This window comes from Erythrolamprus reginae, chromosome 3, assembly GCF_031021105.1.
Source record: "Erythrolamprus reginae isolate rEryReg1 chromosome 3, rEryReg1.hap1, whole genome shotgun sequence".
Taxonomy (NCBI): Eukaryota; Metazoa; Chordata; class Lepidosauria; order Squamata; family Dipsadidae; genus Erythrolamprus; species Erythrolamprus reginae.
In genome coordinates, this window is record NC_091952.1 from 255050704 (window position 1) to 255058203 (window position 7500).

The 7500-nt window shown below is 45.5% G+C and overlaps 1 protein-coding gene across 1 annotated transcript in view; it reads left to right on the plus strand.

Moving 5' to 3' along the window:
* Positions 1-7500, plus strand: part of ADGRB1 (adhesion G protein-coupled receptor B1) — a 285191-nt gene that overhangs the window by 176117 nt on the left and 101574 nt on the right. The gene's annotated exons all lie outside the window — the stretch shown is intronic.

Consider the following 7500-nt stretch of genomic DNA (forward strand, 5'->3'; position numbering starts at 1 on the left):
TGGGTCAGCCGGTGCCGTGATGCTCGGAGGGGTTCTGTGGGTATTCAGGCCTCTTTCTGAGATTTGCAGCAAATGAAGGATGGGTCCTTGGTCCTTTCAAAGGAGCGTTGGTAGCTGAAGTCTTTTCTCCACCGGCTGGCCGGTGTCCAGCTTCAACTTCCAAATTTGGCTCCAACTCTCTCAGAGACTTTTTTTTTTGGTGGTCAGCTTGGGTCTCTAAGTTCTTCATGCCTTCTTCATCCTTCTCCCCACCCTCCACCCACCTAGGGCTGGGGGTGTGGTGGTCAGAGAAAGAGGGCAAGTTTGGGTCTAGGATAGAATTCTTTATTCGAATAGAATTCTTTATTCGAATAGAATTCTTTATTCGAATAGAATTCTTTATTTGAATAGAATTCTTTATTCGAATAGAATTCTTTATTTGAATAGAATTCTTTATTCGAATAGAATTCTTTATTCGAATAGAATTCTTTGTTAGAATATAATTCTTTATTCGAATATAATTCTTTATTCGAATAGAATTCTTTGTTAGAATATAATTCTTTATTCGAATAGAATTCTTTATTCGAATAGAATTCTTTGTTAGAATATAATTCTTTATTCGAATAGAATTCTTTATTAGAGTAGAATTCTTTATTGGCCAAGTGTGATTGGACCCACAAATAATTTGTCTTTGGTGGCTAGGCTCTCGGTGTACATAAAATAAAAGATACATTTGTCAAGAATCAAGAGGTACAGCACTTAATGATTGTCATAGGAGTCAAATAAGCAAACAATTAATATTAATAAAAACCTGAAGAATACAAGCAGCAAGTTACAGCCATACAGTCATAAGTGGGAGGAAATGTGTGATAGGGATGATGAGAAAAAAAATAGTAGTAATAGTAGTGCAGACTTAGTAAATAGTTTCACAGTGTTGAGGGAATTATTTGTTTAGCAGAGTGATGACATTCAGGAAAAAAGACTATTTTTGTGTAGTTGTCTTAGTGTGCAGTGCTCTGTAGCGATCTTTTGAGGGCCGGAGTTGAAACAGTTTATGTCCAGGATGCGAGGGGTCAGTCAATATTTTCACGGCCCTCTTTTTGACTCGTGCAGTATACAGGTCCTCAGTGGAAGGCAGGTTGGCACCAATTGTTTTGTTTTGCAGTTCTGATTCTCCTCTGAAGTTTGTGTCGGTCTTGTTGGGTTGCAGAATCGAATGAGACAGTTATGGAGGTGCAGATGACAGACTCAGTGATTCCTCTGTAGAACTGTCTAGCTGTCCAGTTTAGCTACAAAAAAATGTTCTGCAGATGTTTTTGGATGAAGGGGTGTGGATGTGGCTTTGGCCCAGATCTGTCTGTTCCAGGGATGTTGGTGCAGAAGAAACAGAACGGTTAAAATTGGCTCCGCTCAAGATCAGAAGTTTGGATGGAAGGAATATAGATATGGAATGTTTTACTTTATTATTATTATTTGCTGTTGTGTGTGTTTGGTTTTTTTTCTCAAGGTTAGCTTCATTTCAGATTTAGTGAACTCAGATGGTGTTGTAGGTCAAGTTAAAATTCGCCTCTGTCCACCCCATCCACCCCTTTCCATCCCACCAGCCTTCCATCCTTCTGGCTTGAGCTCCTTGAACTTCTCTTGAGGTTCTCCACTCTTTCTTTCCTCCTCCCTGACCAGGAAGGGTAAAAAGGCGATTGTGGGGATGGGCCAGAAGAGGTTTCCTGGTAAAAGGCAGGTTTTTCCGAGATAGGTTTTATTATTAGAAACACTAATGTATTTGGTCCACTAGTTGCCATGGAAACATCTGCACTGAAGTGGCTTTCAAAGTACAAGGTTGTCTAAGCTTCGGGGGGGGGGGGGGGGGGCTGGAGCCTCTGGAATTGGGGCAGGGGAAAATCTGAAACTGTGGCAGGCAGGACGGGTTCTTGCCTGCCCCGAGTGGGAACTGGCACAACACCCAAACCACCAAGTTGCTCCCTGGCCCCATTTCTTGGAGATTTACAGGTTAACAGAGTTGGGAGGGGCCTTGCAGGTCATCTAGTCCAACCCCCGAATCCCTGACCAAGCAGGAGACCCTGCATCAGCGATGGTGAACCTTTTTTGGCTCAGGTGCAGGGGTGGGCTACTAGGCGAAATGGGGGGAATGCCATTCCATTGACGGAAATGGAGCACGCAATGGCCGAATCTCACTGCCGCGCCTAGAGCAGCAACTGGGGCCGCGTGGCCTGCTCTATGATCTCCTGGGCTGCAGGAGAGATGCCTGCGGCATGGGAGAGCACAGATCAGGCCGCACGGCCAGAATTGGGGCCACCCGGCTTGCTCCCTATGCCATGGCCCCCTGCAGGAGGTGATCCAGGTAAGCAGGGGCGAGGGGTGTGGTGGTGGGAAGTGAGGGTGAGCGGTGCGGCGGGGGGAGCTAGGGCGAGTGGCACAGTGAGGACTAGCAGCTCTTAACTTGTTTAAAAGGAATCCTCAATCTGAGTATTGCATTGGCAGTTCTGTGTTATTGGCAGTTCTGGGTTAGCAAAAGCTTCAGAAGAGAAGGATTGAGGGGTATGATTTCTGACAGTCTCAAAATGGGTGAGCAGTGTGGTCGGGCAGTAGGAAAAGCAAGTAGGAATGCTTGGCTGCATAGCTAGAGGTATAACAAGCAGGAAGAGGGAGACTGTGATCCCCTTATATAGAGCGCTGGTGAGACCACATTTGGAATACTGTGTTCAGTTCTGGAGACCTCACCTACAAAAAGATATTGACAAAATTGAACGGGTCCAAAGAGGGGCTACAAGAATGGTGGAAGGTCTTAAGTATAAAACGTATCAGGAAAGACTTCATGAACTCAATCTGTATAGTCTGGAGGACAGAAGGAAAAGGGGGGACATGATCGAAACATTTAAATATGTTAAAGGGTTAAATAAGGTTCAGGAGGGAAGTGTTTTTAATAGGAAAGTGAACCCAAGAACAAGGGGACACAATGTGAGGTTAGTTGGGGGAAAGATCAAAAGCAACATGAGAAAATATTATTTGACTGAAAGAGTAGTAGATCCTTGGAACAAACTTCCAGCAGACGTGGTTGGTAAATCCACAGTAACTGAATTTAAACATGCCTGAGATAAACATAGATCCATCCTAAGATAAAAATACAGGAAATAGTATAAGGGCAGACTAGATGGACCATGAGGTCTTTTTCTGCCGTCAGACTTCTATGTTTCTATGTTTTGCTAGTCACGAGCGACTGGCAACTCTTGTTTCCAATTTCTGGGGGGGGGGGTTTGCTTCCGTGCATGCGCAGAATAACCGCCCCCCGGAAATTGCACACACACGTATCTTCACATGAGATTTGGCTTCTGTGCATGTGCAGAAGCTGAATCGCGCACCGGGCATGGGCATGTGTCAGGCGCATGTGCAGGGGAAGTTCCCGACACCTTCCGGTAGGGCTGTGATGGTAACCCGCTCCTGCTCAGGTGCCCAAAGGATGGGCATGCATGGGATAGCATCTACACACATGCCCACATCCATAATGCAATGCCTTCTCCCTGTGTATGCGTACAACCCCCGTGTGCTGCCCAACACCAGGGTTGTGCTGCTGCCCGGATGGGGAGGGAACGCAGTGAGGTAGGGAAAATGGACCTCTGCCCCAGAGCACCCAATTTGCATTGAAAGATGCTGAAAGAAAATGCAGGGCATCCTGCATAAGCCACGCCCACAGTGTGGTAGTAACTGCCCCAAACATGGGTACAACTCCTTTCACATGATGCACAGAGGCCTCACTGAAGCTGCGAGACTTCGCTAGGCCCCTTCGCTTGTTTTTTGCTCTCCCCAGGCTTCAGGAAAGCTTCCTGGTGGTGAAAAACAAACAATAGGCCAACCGGAAGTTCATTTCCAAACCTGTTCGGCCATTTTTCACCATCCCCAGGCTGTGGAGGCTTTTGGGAGGCTCAGGGAGAACGAAAACAGCCCAAAAGAAGGCTGAAAATGAGCTGGCCATGGCACAGGTGCACGTTGGAGCTGACATGAGGCAATATCTCGCGTGACTCGGATATGGATATAGGTTCGCCATCATGCCCTACTCCAGGGGTAGGCAAATTTGGCTCTTCTGGGACTTATGGACTTCAATTCCAGAATTCCTGAGTCAATCATGCTAGCCTAGGGATTCTGGGAGTTGAAGTCCACATGTCATAGTGGACATGTTGCTTCCCTCCTTGTTTAGTTGCCACCCACTGCTTCTTGTTCTACCCTCAGGTGCTTTGGAGAATAGGTTGACCCCCTCTTCTTTGTGGCAACCCCTGAGATATTATCATAGAATCATAGAAGAGTTGGAAGGGACCTCTAGGGTCATCGGGTCCAACCCCCTGCTCAATGCAGGATACATTAAACCATCCCAGAAAGATGACTGTCCAGTCTCTGTTTGAAGACCTCCAGTGAAGGCAAGCCCACCACCTCCTGTGGCAAACTGCTCCACTGGTTTATCACTCTTACTGTTAAAAAGTTTTGTCTGATATCTAATCTACTGTAAATCTACTCCCTTGCACTTTCATTCCATTGTTTCTAGTCCTTCCATGTGCTAATGAGAACAATGCTGATCCCTCTGCTCTGTGACAGCCCTTCAGATATTTATTTATTTATTTATTTATTGTTAGAGTTGAAAGGGACCATGCAGGTCATCAAGTCCAACCCCCTGCCTGAGCAGGAATCCTATAGCATCCCAGCCAAGTGGCAGTCCAATCTCCTCTTGAAAGTGTCCAGAGTTGGGGAGTTCACAACCTCCGCAGGCAGGTTGTTCTACTGGTTGATCGCTCTGACCATCAGGAAGTTCTTCCTTACTTCTAGGTTGAATCTCTCCTTGGTCAGCTTCCAGCCATTGTTCCTCGACCGGCCCTCTGGTGCTCTGGAGAATAGAGTGGCCCTCTCCTCTCTGTGGCAACCCCTCATATACCTATATACAGCGATCATGTCCCCTTCATAAGTCTTGGTTTCAAGTCCCCTAATCATTTTGCTCTTTTCTGCACCTTCTCCAGAGTTTCAATGTCTCTTTTGAAGTGTGGTGACCAGAACTGGATGCAGTACTCCAGATGTGGTCTGACCAGGGCGTAGTAGAGTGGTATTAATACTTCCCTGGTCTTGGAGTGTATCCCTCTGTTGATGCAGCTTAGGATAGTGTTGGCTTTTTTGGCCACTGCTGCACATTGCTGGCTCATGTTTAGTTGATTATCCACCAAGACTCCAACATCTCTTTCGCAGTCACTACTGCTAAGTGGGGTTTCTCCCAGGCTGTATGTGTGTCTAGGTTTTTTTTTACCAAGGTGAAGGACTTTGCTCTTGTCGACGTTGAACATCATGTTGTTATTGTGGGCCCATAGTGTTAATCCGTCTAGATCTTTCAGTATTTTGAGCCTGTCCTCTAGGGCAGTGATTTTCAACCTTTTTTGAGCCGTTGCACATTTTTTATATTTACAAAATCCGGGGCACACCAACAACCAAAATGACACAAAATGACACCCTAAGACACTCTCCTCTCTTTTTCCATCCCTGTCTCCTCCCCACCCTTGTGTGTGTGTGTGTGTATATACACACTCTTGAACCATTTCCAAAAACAGGTGAGGGCTGGGTTTTTTCTCTTATTCTTTGGGTGCTTTTTATCATATGCTTTAAATCAAGAGTCACTTCTCTCTCTCTTTTGTTTCTCTCTCTTTCCTCTCATTCTCTGCCTCAATCATTTTCTCATTTCTCTTTTTTCCTCCCCTTTTTGCTCATTTCTCTCTCCCTTCCTCTCCTTTTCTCTCTCTCTCTCTCTTGCTTTCTTTCTCTCTCACTCTTGCTTTCTTTCTTTTTCTCTCTTTTCTTTCTCTTGATTTCTCTCTCACACTCTCTTTCTTTCTCTCTCTCTTTCTTTCTCTCTCTTTCTCTCTTTCTTTCTCTCTCTCTCTCTCTCACTCTCACTCTCTCTCTCAGCAAAAAGTTGTGAGACCAGAACCTGAGCTTCCTTCTCCGCGGCACACCTGACCATGCCTCGCGGCACACTGGTTGAAAAACACTGCTCTAGGGTGTACACAGCTATCAAGTTTCCTCTCAGTCTTCTCCTTTGCAGACTAAACATCCCTAGATCCTTTAACCGTTCCTCATAGGTCATGGTTTCCAGACCACTCACCATCCTTGTAACTCTCCTTTGAACTTGCTCTAGTCTATCAATGTCCTTTTTAAATTGGGGGCCCCAGAACTGAACACAATATTCCAAGTGTGGTCGTACCAAAGTACTGTAGAGAGTAACCAACTCAGCAATGACCACAAATCAATGTCCTCTCCCTCCCTCATTCTTCATGTCTTTCCCATGTTGACGTTCTCCAAGAAGTCACAACTTTTTATAGGCCTCCAAACTTCTAGAGGGGAACGTAAGCATAGCAGAGGACAATTTATCCCTCCTCAATCTTATTTCTTCCTCTTTTTCTTCTTTTGGTTCATCTAAACCCTGGCATATTGCTGCAGGAATAAGCCATGATCAGTCATGGTTATCAGCCCTCATCAGTCATCAGCTTAGATTGTTCCTCTGTTCTTTGACTGCTTCCCAAAGTTGAGAAGATTGTTCCTCTTTCTCTGTTTTAGATGCACTCACACTCACAAACCGCAGCTGGTTGTGTTGTCTGGACTGTGATAAACGGTGGCATCTCTTAACAAGGATTTATTGAAATGAACCAAGGTTCAGTTTGAAGCTGGTTTATTACCGGTCATTTAAGATTTATCTAAGTTAGGGCTCCTTCAAGTCAGGCTTGACTTCTGCAGGTTTGGTCCAAAAAAGTTTATGGGCAGAAATGGGCAGAATAAAAGAGTTGAAAGGGACCTTGGAGGTCTTCTAATCCAACCCCCTGCTGAAGCAGGAGACCATCTCCCATTCTAGACAAATAGCTGTCCAGTCTCTTCTTTAAAATCTGCAGTGAAAATTGACCTGAGTAAAGTCAAGTATCTTGACTTTTAATCTGTGGAACAGCCTGCCTCCAGAAGTTGTGAATGCTCCAATACTGGAAGTTTTTAAGAAGATATTTGTATGAAGTAGTGTAGGGTTTCCTGCCTAAGCAAGGGTTGTACTAGAAGACCTCAAAGGTCCCTTCCAACTCCGTTGTTGTTGTTATTGTTGTTTATTTCTTTATTTATTTATTGGATTTGTATGCCGCCCCTCTCCGTGGACTCGGGGCAGCTAACAACAGTGACAAAAACAGAATGTAAAAATCCAATACTACAACAGCTAAAAACCCTTGTTATAAAACCAATCATACATACAAACATACCATGCATAAATTGTAGAAGCCTAGGGGGAAAGATTATCTTAGTTCCCCCATGCCTGACGGCAGAGGTGGGTTTTGAGGAGCTTACGAAAGGCAAGGAGGGTGGGGGCTATTCTAATCTCTGGGGAGAGTTGGTTCCAGAGGGCCGGGGCCACCACAGAGAAGGCTCCGCCCCTGGGCCCCGCCAACCGACATTGTTTAGTTGACGGGACCCAGAGAAGGCCCACTCTGTGGGACCTAACTG